Here is a 17,512-nt window from a genome sequence, read left to right on the forward strand (position 1 = left end):
CGAGATCGACCCTTACAACGATTAAGTGGCCGCGGAGAGGAAGTCCCGGTAGCGGTGCTGTCGTGGCGTCGGTCTACTGGGTTGGATCCGAGCCCGCGGTTGGAAAGGGGTCCCCGGCAAGGGTCTGGGTAGGTGAGATCCTGCTGTCTGCAACCTACGGGTGCATCTGATAGGGCCTGAAGGGTAGTGATACCCTTCCTTTGCGGGCAGGTCAGATCGGGTTGCATGTGGGCATCAGTTCTTGATGTCCGCTCAGCAGTAGGGCGCGGGCGGGGTTGACCCTGCCCGCCTTCCGAGGACAAAGGGAGTGGCGAGGACCACTCGGGAAACTGGCTAAGCGCCAGCATGCTACCGTGATGGACTCTCCAAAGCGAGTCATCGATGTTCGTTGCTGCAGGCTACGCAGCTAACCTTGTGAGTGCGATGTGCACTAGCCCCTCTCTGAAGCAATACCTTCTTGGTGGTTCCGGAGAGACGTAGGGTTTGGCGATCATAGGAATGGTTTAGTGGGTACGATGAGAGAGTAGTCCTGGATTTTACTTTTGTTGTAGAACACGGCCTGTCAGACCTACACTACCCTAATCTTCTGTTAGGGTGTCTGTTGAGCAGATTATCCCCCTATGGTTTGGAAGGAAAAAAAAAATTCCATCTACCAGTGCTGCTGAAGAATGTGCATTAGGTTGAGGTTCAAGGGCCGATTCTTCAACTTCAGAATAATAAACGTGCACATCCCACACTCCGGAAGCACTGATGATGACAAGGACGCATTTTACTCGCAGCTCGAACGCGAGTACGATCGACGTCAGAACCTATCGTGGCGCCAACATCGACTCCGACCACTAAATATCTGGTGATGTGAAACTGCGCCCAAAAGTTTCCATAATCAACAATGTACGGTACCGGCGACCGCCACGGTACAACCTCGAGTGATTAAAACAACCGGGTGTCACCTCAGCATACGCGCCAAATCTCGAGGCCGCGTTGCCAAACGAGAGCGAGCGCGAGGAGGCCCCTCTTGAGGACTGCTGGAGTTCAGTTAACCAGCCATCAACGACGCAGCCGATAGCACCATTGGGTTCGTGGAACAGAATCGACGGAACGAATGGTTCGACGAAGAATGCAGAAGGGTTTTGGAGGAGAACAACGCAACGCGGGTGGTGATGCTGCAGCAAGGGACCCGACAGAAAGTGGAACGTTACAAACAGAAGCAGAAACAGCAGACCCCCCTCTTCCGGGAGAAAAAGCTCCGCCTGGAAGAAGCGGAGTACGAAGGAATTGAACTGCTGTGCCGTTCCCAAGAAACACGGAAGTTCTATCAGAAGCTCAACATACCCGCAACGGCTTCGTGCCGCGAGCCGAAATATGCAGAGATAAAGACGGAGGCCTCTTGACGGACGGACGTGAGGTGATCGAAAGGTGGAAGCAGCACTTCGTTCAACACCTGAATGGCGTGCAGAATGTAGCGTTAATTCAACGTCAACGGCTCCGTTGATTTTTACGTTAATGAGAATATCTATTGTGATACCAAGCATTTACTGTATAGGAAGTTGGACCTTTTACTTCATACAATATTTTATGTATGTATTTGAGTAAAAAACAGAAAATAAAACACTTTATAAAAGTTGTAACAAAAAATTGAAGGTTTATTATATTAGACTATATAACAATTAGCACACATGAGTGATTGCACACCATCTGACAAATTTGTTCGATCAGCTTGAAATACTCCACCTCTCTCTCTCTCTTCTTGGCGTAACGTCCTCATTGGGAAAAGCCTGCTTCTCAGCTTAGTGTTCTATGAGCACTTCCACAGTTATTAAACTGAGAGCTTCCTCTGCCAATGACCATTTTGCATGCGTATATCGTGTGGCAGGCACGAAGATACTCTATGCCCAAGGAAGTCAAGGAAATTTCCTTTACGAAAAGATCCTGGACCTACCGGGAATCGAACCCGTCACCCTCAGCATGGTCATGCTGAATACCCGTGCGTTTACCGCCTCGGCTATATGGGCCCTCCACCAACCAGGGGAAATAACCTTTCGATACTAGCACTGGACGGAAGAGCTGTATTATGAAACAAAAACAGTTGTTTCAGACGTCTGAATGGTTTTTTGCACTGCTCCCCATAGCATTCTTCAATGCTCTGGTGGTTTGGAAAGTCCCCAAAAAATGACCACGTGGTTTATGGACAGCCCCTTTCCTACGCGATTCCAACTGACGAATCAGGCTGTACACGGTGGGTAAGAGATAACCCAAAAACATATACTTTTCTTTTTGTGGTAAATTCAAAGCATATGCAACAGGATCAGTTACCCACACGTATTCCCGTAACTCGTAACTCCTTCAAACTTGTCTCCATGTTTATCGCTAAGTTCGCATATCTGCAATACAAACATAAAAAGCTTCATTAGGAGTGATATGCATGCAATTATTTATGCGCAGAATGATAGTAATTAGATATAAGCTTAGTATATAAGTTGCGATAATCTAGGGTGCACCCGTAAAGAATGATCACTTCTTAAACCGTGATGATGACTCATGGTATTACGAATTCAAAGAATACAATAAGTTTCAATTCATTGAATCAGTAAATGCAAGATACCATGTGTGATTTATTACGACCATGGTCCATGACTCATTGTTATTTGAAAGGAAGATCAGAAAGTAACAGTTTTAATAAGTTTACCTGCCGTCTTGCGTCATATTCCGACTTCCATCTTGTTTTACAAGGCACATCGAATTGAACGCCAAAGCCAGACTATATCGCTTCCGCTACCACGGAAGACTTGTTGTGTAGGCGCCACCACGTTTTTAGTTTCGTTCCGATTGTTGCTTCCATTTTTTCAAATAGTTCCGTTTTTCTCACTGATCATCTAGGGTCCATCGTGAGCTGTCACCAAATTCAAAATGTGGCTAGCACACCTATGATGAGGAGGAAGCCCACATCATTTTCAAAATCTTCCAGGTCCGCCAGTAAATTATCCACATCAAGAACTGAGACATCGTCTTCAATAGGGTCATCTTCGTCGCTTCCTGGATCATCTAATATTATAGTCGAATGTTACAAATATGAAATAGTCGGTAGGTACAGTTTAGACCATTTTACTTTTTTCAGAGTCCTCCTGCATACTGCAAAACTTTTTCTTTCCGCTACTGAATTCGTTCTTCATTTGCTCCTCGGAAAATTTGTGCTTGCGCTAAAACAATAAATCAATTGTAAATTTTATAGTATTTTTTTCACTACCTTGAGGCGAACCTTCAAATGACTTTTCAAATTCGATGAAGACGTAGATGCACACTTTATCACAGAGTTTTCCGACTTGCATAACTTGCAGCGAGCTTCAAAATTCTTCGAATCTTTCTTCTGGACGTATTCGAAATAAATGTTGAACCCGTTCCATGGCATTTTAGTTTCCTCTTCCGCGTTCATTTTCCTTCTTCTCTGGGTTCGTTCCACGTAAAACGGCGAAAATTATTGACACAACTCCTTGGCTATAGGAACCTTTTATAGCCGTTTGCTGAGATGTTCTTCAGATTTTCCATGGATACGCCTTCAGCATAGAAACGTGTTATTTATACACGTAACCAATGAAATTAAGGTGAAGGTTGCTTGAGATCACAACAATAAGATTGGCCCCCGCTCTAATCACCCTCTCAACCACTCACTCAAAACAACCAAATCGGACGGCGCACAGTGAGGTGTAACTTGGTCAAACAAGCAAAAACAAATCTGCATAAATAAGCCATATTTATAAGCAGTTATATTTACCTTTGCATTTTTACAACCACTTGATTTGTTGAATCTGCTCACCGACACAATTTGTTCTTATAAAATATTTTCAAAGTGATTTAAACACATGCTCTGCCCAATATTGTTAAAATTTATCCCATTGTGCGCCGCTTTATTTACGTTTTTTTTGACAACTCTCTCCTCTCTACTCTCGCACTTCCTCTCTCTGACTGTAGAAAACTACCGTGTTATGGGGTGATATCAATGAATGCAATTTTAACTCATAAACAGCGACCGATTGTTCTGTTACTTATTGTAGTCACATTGGTAGTATGATATTTTAAATAGTTACAATGTTTGGCAAAAAAAGCCTTCACTGAAAAAATATTTCGTTGCATTGTACGAAATCTCTCGTCCGATTTACGAATGCCATTCGTTGTTTTCTGCAACGAAAAGATTCGTAGTGTGCCTGAGTTCGTTTCGTAAAAAAAATCACTCCGACACAATAACACAGATTTTTCTGTCTCTTTTTTGTTGAACCGGCATAAATCATGTTAAAAAAAAATAGCATGCGTATATCAGCTTGGTTTTCACAGGCTCCGAACACGCATCTTCTGATCGATACCTACCAGTGCTAGACATCCATCTGTAGGCGCTTGTTGAAACCGTTCGGAAACAACCAGAACGCTTTCCACTCTGATTCAATTTATAAATAACTTTTACTTCCAACTGAGAGCATGCTTTCTTTCCTCTTCTCGCACACGCACCGTCATATGCACATGAAAACATGTTGCTTTGTTGTCTCTGCGCTCCACTCAAACATCAGTGATGACTGCAAAGCTTTGTTGCATTCTACGAAGCGAAATTTTCTTTTTACGCATGGTTAGTAAAAAACGTTTGACATTTGTTTATTTTGTTTCATTCTACAAAGCGGGAGCTAAAATCTACAAATGAGCAAGCTTAGCGTCCGTCGGATTCGTGATTTCGTACATGATACAACTCCATTTGTACTGTTTCAGCGTGGTGGTACGAATGGACCGTACATTTTACGCAAATTGCTTTCAATTTACGAAAACTGGTTTTACGAAGCATATTCGTTGAGCTTTTACGAAAGTATTTTATCAGTGTTGTTTCGCGATAAACGTGTGCAACGGTTTGATCAATTTTACCCGGCGTTGAACAATATCACCCAGTTTCACGGTACGTTTTTCCGTTTTAAAGAACCGCGATTAAAATTGATTCGAGTTTTCGACCAAAAAAGTGGAAAACGCGTCGATTTTTCGTGATAAGCGGATGGTTAGGTGAAAGTAAGAATAGTTTCAAATAATCGATCAACTTATCTCAGTGCTATGTTGTTAGGACGAGTGATAAAAACTGATTTAAAAAAAATTGGCGACGTACTTGCCGAAGATAAAAAGTGCAGTGAGTGCCTCTTTTTGGCACGAAATTGTGAAATTAAAGTGAAAAATTAAAAGTAGTGCTTCCCGACGGATGAGAAATACAGTTGTCTACCACAAGTAGCAACCTGTGTGCAATTCTACAAGGTAAGCAAGAAAAATTTGGAGAATTTGTTCACCAGCCTCCACACTATTCGATGACTTTGGTGAGGGGAGTGAGGTGTAAGGGAGAGACTGGCTGCCGTACTCGCTGCCATTTTGAAACCGCTGCAACTATGTCCTTAACACAACATTACTGCAATCAGGGCCGGATTTACAAATGTGGGGGCCCGGGGTCACAGCGTTGTGGGGGCCCTTTATAAAGAAGATAACTTTTTCCCACATAACATAGAAAAAAACTAAAAATATTAATTCTTCTTACAAAATATGTTATTGAAGGTATTAATGTAGTTTTGGAAGAATGTGAATCTTGAACAATAAGCAGAACTAGCCAAAATGTCAATATCCACTGAATTATTTATAACAGACTTGAAATTCTAGCGTGAAAGCAAAGATTTCCTCTAAAAAATGATTCAACAGATTTGATGCTCTCCGATTTAAGTTAACCGTTCAAGCTTTCTAAGTAGAATCAAACTCAAGAGTACCAAAAATACTTCCGAATTTCAAAAAAAATCTTTTGATTCTTTCAAGAACATTTTTTTCAGATTTTTAGAACTTAATTTTGATACCTAAAATCAGTTTCAAAGAGATTTTTCGAAATCACCTTCTGACAGCTGGGCAACTGCTACACCTACAGCTTCACCCAATACAAAATGCGACAAGGGGTGACTCCACAAATCGCTCCCATACGAACTTCAAACTGATTTATAAATAGGTTTCCGGACAGCAAAATTCATTAGAATTTTGATTTCGGCTCAGTTTGGCATGCAGACTCAGAATATGGAATTATCTCAACACCGCTAAAGAAGCCAACTCAGTCGAACATTTTCTTCAGGATATTTGGTGATTTTGTTATTAATTTTCGAGGTAAAATTTAAAATTTCATAAATAGATGGACAAATATTTGCAGTCTTACTCAAAAGAATCACAACATACATATCACAAACATATCACCAGTGGACAGTAATTCGAAGTTCTTATGACAAAAATCAAATCAAGAGAAATTTGTTGCACTAATTTTTTTTCGTTGAATTTTGTGAAGGCCCCTAAAATGTGGGGGCCCGGGGCTTGGCCCTTCTGGCCCCCCCTAAATCCGGCACTGACTGCACTCGTATCTAACAGTAAATCTTGTTTCGCTGATAATATTACCTACAACTATGCAGACTAGCACACCTAATCACACCGTTCCTCAGATCTGCGGTAATACCCAGTCTAATGTGGACTCTGATTAACCAAACTATAGCATAAAAGTCAATTGCTCGCCTATGAAAACTAACCATCATGAAACCGGTCTCGATGGTGGGCCAATACAATAATTCTTCCACAATTTCACCCGAATACACAACCGTTTTTTTTTTGTAAAGAATAACATGGAACACGTCCCATCCAGCTCAATAATTCTTAAAATTGTGAAATACTAAGTTTACCTATATTGCCAAGATTTGCTTGGTAAGGTAAATTGCTTTCAAGGTCGAGCTAGCCAGAAAAAGAGATCATTTAATGACTCAGAACTCCAATCAACGATCTGATTAACGGTGTCCGTTAACGTGGATTTATCGCAACCCGTTGACGTTGAAGATGGAAAAAATCAACGCAACGGCGTTAATAGTTGATTAACGTGAACAACCCTGGAACAGTTACAGGAGGAGTGGAAGGAAGGGGTAATCTGCCCCATTTACACGAAAGGTGATCATTTGGAATGTGAGAACTTCAGAGCGATCACTATTTTGAATGCTGTCCCTGATCATTTTACGTCGTCTGTCACATAAAACGAATGAGTTCGTGTAAAGTTATCAAGCCGGCTTCATCGACGGCCGGTCGACAACGGACCAGATCTTTACCGTACGGCAAATCCTCCAGAAATGCCGTGAATACCAGGTCCCAACGCATCACCTGTTCATCGACTTCAAAGCGGCATACGACAGTATCGACCACGCAGAGCTATGGAGAATCATGAACGAAAACGGCTGGTAAGCTGACTAGACTGCTTTAAGGAACGATGGACAGTGTGCAAAACTGCTAAAGGGTTTCGGGTGAACTATCCAGTTCATTCGAATCTCGCCGGGGACTGCGACAAGGCGACGGACTCTCATGCCTACTCTTCAACAAAGCTCTGGAAGATGTGATGCGACGAGCCGGGCTCAACAGCCGGGGTACGATTTTCACAAAATCCGGTCAATTTGTGTGCTCTGCGGATGACATGGACATTATCGCCAGAACGGTGGCAGAGCTGTACACCCGCCTGAGAACAATGTGAGTCGTGAAATTCGAAGTCGCATCATCAGCGGAAGTCGGACCTACTACGGGCTCCCGAAGAAGCTGTGGTCCACGCACCAAATGTACCATGTATAAGACGCTAATAAGACCGGTGGTCTTCTACGGACACGAGACATTGATCATGCTCGAGGGGGACCTGCAAGCACTCAGAGTTTTCGAGCGACGCGTGCCAAGGACGATCTTCGGCGGTGTGCAGGAGAACGGTGTGTGGTGGAAAAGGATGAACCCCGAGCTCGCTGCACTTTACGGCGAACCCAGCATACAGAAGGTGGCCAAAGCCGGAAGGATACGGTGGGCAGGGCATGTTGCAAGAATGCCGGATAAGAACCCTTCAAAGCTGGTGTTTTCAACTAATCCGGTTGGCACGAGAAGGCGTGGAGTGCAGAGGACCAATAAAAGTAAAAGGAATTGTAATTCAACAATTGTTACTAGATTCCGATTATATCTGTCTTTTCATTAGTTTCATTTTTTTTTTGAATCTACTATAAACAAGGACAATTTTGAAGCGTCATGCAATCCTAACGATATAAATCATCCCTTAGATCCGCTTTGCAATCCGGTTTGCATTGCATTAGAACACACCCTACTGCAAGCGTTTCACACTGTTTATATGACGATGCAGCTATCAAAAGAGCCATGGGATGTGTCTATTTATGACACTGCAATTCCGTTACGGCTGCACGCCGAGAGATCGATGATCCTCTCCAACAAAGTACCGTTTTCTGGGCTAAATGCACAAGCGTTGCATTTGCGTAGGTTTCCATCCCGTATAGGAATCACAAGGAGCGATAACGTCTGCTTAGAGCCCACGCGCACGCATCCACCTACTTCCACCTACAAGCGTCAAGTCTAGAGCAAGCAGCATAAAGAGGAGAAAAGTTCAACAATCCGGTTCAATATTTGTTTGCAATTGCCATTCCCATCCGGCTGGTATGTAGTAGAATGCACGTCCGGCAAGGGAGTACGACTTCATTTGCAATAGAATTCACACACGTTACTCACTTTGAATTAAATAAGCAAAATTTGAATACAAATTGATAAACACATAACCAAATGAGTCCGCAAACATTGGGTGCGGCAGAAGAGCCTCATCCAGCCGAACACTAATAGATGTCCCTGCTGCCGCCAGTCAGTTGTGGTCGAAATTGATTAAAGTGTTGATGTACAAACAACTCCTCCGCTCCGCCCGAAATGGCTGACACCTCCTTGCACGTAGATGGTTGCGAGCGAAAACTACTGCGGGTAAACTCGCTGATCCACGTGCCGTGGATTGTTTGATTCGATAGTAGCGCAGGCAGGTAGATGTGTACGATGATTTGGTATTCCCGGTACGAATCCAACAACTCCGCTCCGCACGCGTATATTGGATACCTGCCGATGATGATGTGTTTGCACCTGGCAAATAATAAAATTCAATTTAATTAAAATTAAAACAGAAACTGGAAATAATTACAAATAAATCATAATTATATCTGCGGTTAGACGGTGTGGGAGCTAATTATATGTCAACACTCTGGATGGAGCCTCTTGTAGGACAGTTCTCAAGAGACGTGTCCGCGAAAGCAATATTCAACGTGGATGGGTTCAAATGCTTTTGTCAACACCGTCTGCGCCCAACGTTGATTTTTCTAAGAAACATTTAGAAAGCGTGAGCAATCTTTGTCTCTGTTGGGATGCATTGCCAAGCGAAAGGAAAAGTAAACTACGGCAGTTTACGACCTTGTGCTGTACTGGAATGTTGGGATTGTACTCTCGTACTCTCCCGCAGGGAAACCACAGAAGAAAGGATAGACCCTGAGAGTGGTGTGAATATTCACTGTGCAATAATTTGACGGGTGACGATGGCCCATACATAGGGAATGTAATGATTGTAGAAAATCGATGTAACCTGAAGAGAAATTACATTCAAAATATGGTACATCGTTTTGGTAGAGGGTAGGATAGGTGTTAGGGTAGAGAGTAGGAGTAGAGTATAGGGTTAGGGTAAAGGGTCGCGATAGAGGGCAAGGTAAAGATTAGGGTAGAGGGTAGATGTTAGGGAAGGGGTAGGACATATGATAAAGTTGAGGGTTAGGAAAGCTAACCTCAGGACTCAGGAGTTCCGTAAGGTTCCATCCTGGGTTCGGTGTTATGGTATGTCATGTTTTTTTTTATTTATTTTTTTTAATTCTAGGAGTCCAAAAATCTTCTAAAGACGCTGTGTGGGATTCGAATGTGCGCATACCCACTAAAAACACTCTCCTAGTTCACCACCTTAAATTCCCCTCCGGTACCACCATGCAGTATTTCTTCGGAGGGGAGGCGTTATGTGCCTTGTGCACCATCACCAATTCGTAATCCTAGTCTTATTCATGCGCACCGCTTCGTTAGTATGCTGTTAATATTACAGTATCGCCACTAAGCGACATAGGGAATCGCGCCACTTGGGCGGTGGCTTCTATTTTCGTCTGTTTTCCACTGTAACTCAGTCAAATTTGAACCAATTGACACAATTTTTGGAATGCATTGAAATAGGTATAGTATCTACCCGTGTACAACATTTCAAGTCAATTGGATCGAAATTGACTGAGTTATAGTGGAAAACAGACGAATATAGAAGCCACCGCCCAAGTAGCGCGATACCCTACATGCTATTTTTCAAATTTGTTATTCTATTCGTTCTGAGCCTTTCGGCTCCTGTTAGCTTGTTATTGCTTAACGTGCCGCCATTGAGCGGCAAACTCTATGTTAGTACCACTTCCCACGCTGAGTTCATCGGCTCCTACTAATTTGCCCCGAAGAACGATGCCCTCCCGGTGCCGCCCGAGTGCCAATCAGCACTCGAGGTTTCCGCGCACGACTCGGATAGTCCCCGACGGTGGATATATCCTACCCGACGAAGAGTTTTCCGACACTGAAACATCTCCCGCAACCGACTTCCCGGGCAGATGCCAAGGTCTTTCCTGCGATTCCGGTTCACAGGCGCCCTGACGACCATGCTCCGGTGCTTCTTCTCGATCGCTCTATTCAGACAGTCCCCGGCGGTGGATCTGTATTACTCCGACAGAGAAGTCCCCGACGAAAGACGTTCTCCCGTTACCGCCCGTGTGCCATTTAGCACAACGACTTCACGCGCACTACTCGGATACTCCCCGGCAGTGGATCTATCCTACTCCGACAGAGAGTTCCCCGACGTAGGAAGTTCTCCCGAATACCGACCGAGAACCAGTAAGCTCCACCCACACCTTATTCGCTCACGACACCGGTAGTCCCCGACGGTGGATCTACCACACGCTTGACGGAACTACTGTGCTTGCCCCGGATTGTCTCTTCGATCATTTATTTGCTGTTCTCGCCATTTCCGCTGGAGAAACGACATTATCTTTACCACCGCAGCATTCACCGCGTTCCAGCAGGCTTCGTCGCGGCACATTCTAGTCACAATGTTGTCGGCCCTTATACCAGCACCGCAGATTGCTGTCATCTCGCTGCGCTCCACAGTGAAACGTGGACACTCGAAAACAACGTGTTCCGGCGATTCCTCGACATCTCCGCACTCAGGGCAGAACGGCGACCCTGCGTGTCCGAACCGGTGCAGGTATTTCTTGAAGCAGCCATGACCTGACAAGAACTGCGTCAAATGGAAATTGATTTCCCCATGAGCTCTGTTTACCCATTCTGCCAAATTTGGAATAAGGCGGTCCACCTTCCCTTCGCTGTGGTATTCCACTCGTGTTGCCACTTCTCTATCGTGTCGACCCGCGCTGCCTTCCGAGCTCCTCTTCTGTCCCTGTCCTCGTAGCACTCTTTGTCCTCTTCTAGAACGAAGGCGATGGGAGCCATCCCGGCAATCACGCACACCGCATCCGATGATATCGTGCGATAGGCGCTTGCCACTCGCTCGCATGGCCATCAGTATGTACGTGCTGCAGAGCTGAGCGCGATTTCTCTTCGTTTTCATGGCAGTCGCCCAAGCTGGACCAGCGTACCTTAGATTCGATGTAGACACGCTAGCTAGTAACCGCCTCTTGCTACTGCTGATTGCTGAGTTATTCGGCATGATCCTCGCCAATGCCGTGATCGTCTTTGCTGCTTTCCCGCATGCATAATCGACGTGGCTGTTGAAATTTAGCCGATCGTCGATCATTACGCCGAGATGCTTCAACTCTCGGTTAGAGACTATGGCATGTTCCCCAACTGTGATGGCAGCCTTCAGCACCACCCTGCAGTTACTGATCAGCACCAACTCCGTTTTCTGGTGAACTATAGATAGTTTCTTCCCCTGCATCCAGTACTCAACAGCGTCTACCGCCTCCGTTGCGAGTATCTCCACTGCTTCTAAAGACTCGCCAACTACCACCAACGTGATGTCGTCCGCAAATCCAACGATTTTGACGCCTGTCGGTAGCTCCAGTGTCAGTACCCCGTTGTACATTGCGTTCCACAACGTCGGACCAAGGATAGATCCCTGTGGAACGCCCGCACATATCGTAACGTTCTTCTGGCCTGCACTTGTATGGTGTCACAGGGTTCGGTTGTCAAAGTAGTCGCTGAGAATCCTACAGAGGTAGCCTGGGACCTTCATCTCGTGCAGCGCTGTTGCGATGGCTTCCCAGCTTGCACTGTTAAATGCATTTTTCACATCAATTGTGACGATGGCACAGAACCGGTTACCCCGTCGTTTTTTCGTCCTCGCTTTGTCGGTTGTAGCAACAACTGTCTTTTTTTTTCCTTCTAAACCATAGGGGGATAAATCTGCTCATTAGACACCCTAACAGGAAGGTTAGGGTAGTGTGGGGTTGAGGCCGTCTTCTACAATGCCGGTAGAAGCCAGGACTACTCTCTCCTCGACCCACTAAAACACATTCCTATGGTCGCCAAACCCTACGTCTCTCCGGAACCACCAAGAAGGTATTGCTTCAGAGAGGGGCTAGTGCATATCGCACCCTCAAGGTTAGCTGCCGTAGCCTAGCAGCAACGAACATCGATGACTCGCTCTGGAGAGTCCATCACGGTAGCCTGCTGGCGCTTAGCCAGTTTCCCGAGTGGTCCTCGCCATTCCCTTTGTCCTCGGAAGGCGGGCAGGGTCAACCCCGCCCGCGCCCTACTGCTGATCGGACATCAAGAACTGATGCCCACATGCAACCCGATCTGACCTGCCCGCAAAGGAAGGGTATTACTACCCTTCAGGCCCTATCAGATGCATCCGTAGGTTGCAGACAGCAGGGTCTCACCTACCCCGACCCTTGCCGGGGACCCCTTTCCAACCGCGGGCTCGGATCCAACCCAGTAGACTGACGCCACGACAGCACCGCTACCGGGACTTCCTCTCCGCGGCCACTCAATCGCTGTAAGGGTCGATCTCGACCGCAGGGCACCGGTATGACCTACGAAGCCGACTTCGAACCCCTGGACCACCTCTTGTACTGCATCTGGACTAGCCATTCTCCGAGTCCACGCGCCACCTCCTTTGTAGCTCCCAGACGATATGGGTGATAGCCGTTGAAACGGCATTCCAGCTAATCTCATCCCTACACATTCTCTGGACCAAGTTGTCCGGAGTTGTGTCCTCCCCGCATGTGGCAAGCATGCGGTCACGCATTGTGCGAAAACGCGGGCACACGAACAAAACGTGTTCCGCCGTTTCCTCTAAACCATTGCACACTGGGCATTCGGGAGAATCCGCATGCCCGAAACGGTGTAGATACTGTCGGAAGCAACCATGACCTGTAAGGACCTGTGTCAGGTGGAATGAAACTTCCCCATGGCGCCTATTAATCCAACTATCTACCCTCGGTATCAACCTATGGGTCCACCTTCCTTTGGTGGAACTGTCCCACGCGCGCTGCCATTTGACCATAGAGGCCATCCTGACAGTCTTGCGTATGCCTCTTGTGCCGCGCATTTCGACAACTGTCTGGATGGCATCTATCGTCGACTTCCCTCTTCGGAATCCGAATTGCATCTCCGACAGACCCTGTTCTCCTTCTGTGAAAGCTGTGAGTCTATTGAGGATGACTTTTTCCAGTAGCTTTCCTAGCGTATCCAACAAGCATATCGGCCGCAGGTTCACCAGGAGGCTTGCCTGGTTTCGGTAGCAGTACCAGTTTTTGTCTTTTCCACTGAGACGGAAAACGTCCCTCATCCAAACAGATCTGTAGAGATGTCCGGAACATGTCTGGGTTGGCCTCGATAGCAGTTCTCAGCGCTATGTTGGGAATACCATCCGGGCCAGGCGCCTTCTTGACCTTCATCTTCTTGGCCGCTGCTATGAGCTCGTCATTGGTGATACACACTCTCTCTTCTCCTGCATGGCCGTACGGTGTTGGCGGCCAAACCATAGGTTTGTGTTGAGGAAACAACCCTTCGACGATCACTCTTAGCTTCTCTGGACATGTTTCAGGGGGCACCGCTGGGCTACTAATTTTGGCCATCGCCACTCTATATGCGTCTCCCCAAGGGTTTGCATTCGCATCACGGCACAACTCCATGAAGCTCGTTTTCTTGCTCCGCTTGATCTCTTCCTTCAAAGCGGCTTTCGCAGCTCGCAGCACTACTCTTCGCGCTTCTCTCTCGTCGTCGGTTCTGGTTCTTTGCATTCGCCTCCTGGCTTTGAGGCATTTTTTCCGGAGATCGTGGATCGCTTCATTCCACCAGTATGCAGGGCAACGTCTGTGGCTCGGCTCGTCCTTCCTAGGCATGGTTGTGTCACATGCGCGCACTAGCGCTGCTGTTAACTCCTCGGGCCTCAGATCCGATCCCAGATCTTCTCTTCTGAGAGCTTCGACGAAGAGATCCTTGTTGAACTGCTTCGTCTTCCACTTTCTATCACGAGGTTGCCTTCCTGTCCATGTACTCCGTGACCGCACTCCAATCCTATACCGGTTCTCCTGGTGATCGCTGTTAGTGTATCCGTCGCAAACCCTCCAGTTCATGGTTCCCGCGAGCACGGGGCTACAGAAGGTGACGTCGATAATCGATTCTCGACCATCCCTTCGGTAGGTGCTGATGCTTCCTTCGTTAGCCAAGTCTACGTCGAGTTTTGCTAGTGCTTACAGCAGAGCACGCCCTCTGGGGTTGGTGAAGCGGCTGCCCCACTCAACTACCCAGGCGTTAAAATCGCCGGCAATTACGACCGGTCTAAGATCGGCTAGCTCATCGGTTAGCTCATCTAGCATCTGGTTGAACTGTTCTACTGTCCATCGAGGGGGTGCGTAGCAGCTACAAACAAAAACTCCATTGATTTTGGCGATCTCGAAGCCTTCGTTTGCCTGGTACACTACTTCCTGGATGGGATACTTTCCCATCGTCCAAATAGCAGCTGTCTCCGCCTTATCCGCGATCCAGTTGCTGTCTCCAGCTGGTATACGATACGGCTCAGAAAGAATAGCCACATCGCACTTCGACTTTGATACGGATTGCCACAGCAATTGCTGTGCTGTGTAGCAGTGATTGAGGTTTAGTTGAGTTACCTCCACTGCAGTTCAGTACCTGTCGTCTGCATGAAGGCCGGACATCTGGGGCCTCCCGTCGCGTGTCTGTTGCGACTTTTGTCTACACAAAACAGACATCTCTGTTCGTTGTTGCAGTCTTGCACCTTGTGACCTTCCTGACCGCACCACCTGCACAGCTTACTTCTGTCGATTCCTGTGCAGTTCCGCGCCAGGTGGCCGTATTCTAGACACCTGTAGCACCCTTCCGGTCGCTGGGAGAATCTCAGTGGGCATACTGAACAACCGACTTTGATTTTTCCGATTGTCATCGCTTTGTTGGCTGCGTCTAGTGGGAGCTTTATCGAGGCTGCCTGCGTTCCAAACGGTCCCCTTCTCAGGCGTACTGTCATGTCCACTCCTTCCAAGTCGCATTGCTCTTTCATGACGAGTCTCGCTTCTTCCTCTGTGGTAATCTCGTCCAAATCCTTGCATTGAATCGTCGCTTCGGGGCACATGGCTTTCACATGCACCTTTTCTCTCATTACTCTCTCCGTCAGCTCTTTGTACGCTGAGCTTCTGTTTTTTGAGTCTTTTTTCAACTTAAAGATCATGTCTCCCGCCTGGGTTCGCCTGATCTTCTGGACGTCAGCACCAAACTCCTTGAGTTGTGGATCTGTTCTCATGGCTCGCAGGACTTCGACGTACGTATCTTCGCTGGTTTTCTCTATGACCGCTTCCCCTTTCTTCCTCCTCCTGATAGGTTTTTGCGTTTTGACGTTAACCTTCCTGTTTCTGTCCTTCCTGTTCCGGACCTCGCGCCAGGGGGTGTCTCCATTTCCACCGGTAATCGCTTCGTTGGCCGGTCTGGCATCCACATTTTTTTTGTTTTTTTTTTGTGCTACCAACCTTTCATCTCCAGGTGATGATCTGGTTCTCTTTGGGGTGAATACCGGTGTGGTTTCCGTCCCCAATGACTTTTCCTTTTGTGACATCTGCAACGCAGACGTCGTCAAAACCCTAGATCACATTACTCGCTTTCGTAAGACCTCACTAGAAGTCAAACACCCCGTCGATTCGGCAATAAATAACGTTCCCACGAAACAAACCTCTTTCAGCATTCGAATGCATAAAGTCGTTCAACGACACGATTCCAATTGCAGCCAGGGACTCTAACCCGTCATGCTCATATTTCAATATGACTATGTCGTGTCTGTTGCCAAGGCCACAATCGGCATATCGCCTTCTCCGACCTTCCGTTCTATCTCTTTTCTCTCTCTTGGTTAGTCTCCCGTATTCACCATATTGATCACTGATTGGTGATCGAGTAAATAGCATATACATAAGCGTAAACTTCAACTGTTTCCAGTAGGTTGCCTGTAAACCAAAATTGACAAATAAAGCAATTCAAGTTTGTACCCTCAAACAGTGAGGTTGTTTTATCATATCACATCCGTGATCCTGGAACGTGCAATGCGTCATAGTAACACGTCATGGCGACCAGTCGACAGTGATAATAACTAAAAATGTATCGTGAACTTAGTGTACTGATTTTTTCGATACTACTGGTGGCAGTAATGATTAAAATATTCATCGGTTGTTACGAAGAACTAAGAGTGACAATGAAAATGGCAAGGAATGCCATACATTAAAAAGAACATTTAGTTCAGTGGAAAGTAAAGTGCTTAAGCCTATTACTAATGGTGATAAAAATGGGGAAATCTCAGTCCAAACACCAGGACGGGACTACCAATATTAACATTGAAGAGCATTTAACGGCGAACAACTTATTCCACGAAGAACACGAACTCAAATTATGGTTCATTTTAGCAGTTAATGCTATACAACTGTTGTGGATCCTCCGTAAAGTGCTAAAAAAGAAGTGGCGTCGTCAAGGTTTCGATCGTGCTAGGGCACTGTCGAGAGATAATCTCGAGTCAGTCGCAATTGAAAAATAATCGAAAAACTTAAGTGATGTGTAACCAGAAACAGCAACAAACGATAATATTATTATTACTGTAGAGCAGTGCAGAGTGTGAAACAACGAACAGAAAATTAAATCGTCTATGCCACTAACTGGTTTAAAGTTCTACATGTAACACAAGAACCCCACCACATTAATGAAAAGAAGAAAGTGAAACCGTTCCTGATGGGCTAACCGGCAACTTGGAGCGGCCCCAATGTACAACACAGAAGGTGCGCAGTTTACCCAGTGCGATGCGAAAACGAGCGTTGAGGAGTGCGCCTCCGCCGTACAACATCAACGTAGTGCTATCAGGAATCTGAGCCTTCCAAAGACGACGACAACTGTAAGTTTGTTTCTATTTTTAGTAAGAGTGAGTTTACTATTTAGCAAAGAATAACAAAACAGTTCAATTTTCATTTATTATTGCGTATTAAAAAAAATCGGTTTCATTCGAAATTGATTGGCTAACTTCAAAAATATTGGCATTATTGGCAAGTTATTTAGTGAATGGAGGTTGAAATAAACAAACGTGCAATCGATAGTCACATTGCACACTTGAATGCAACTTTGAGCA

This window comes from Aedes albopictus, chromosome 1 (genome assembly GCF_035046485.1).
Source record: "Aedes albopictus strain Foshan chromosome 1, AalbF5, whole genome shotgun sequence".
Classification (NCBI taxonomy): domain Eukaryota; kingdom Metazoa; phylum Arthropoda; class Insecta; order Diptera; family Culicidae; genus Aedes; species Aedes albopictus.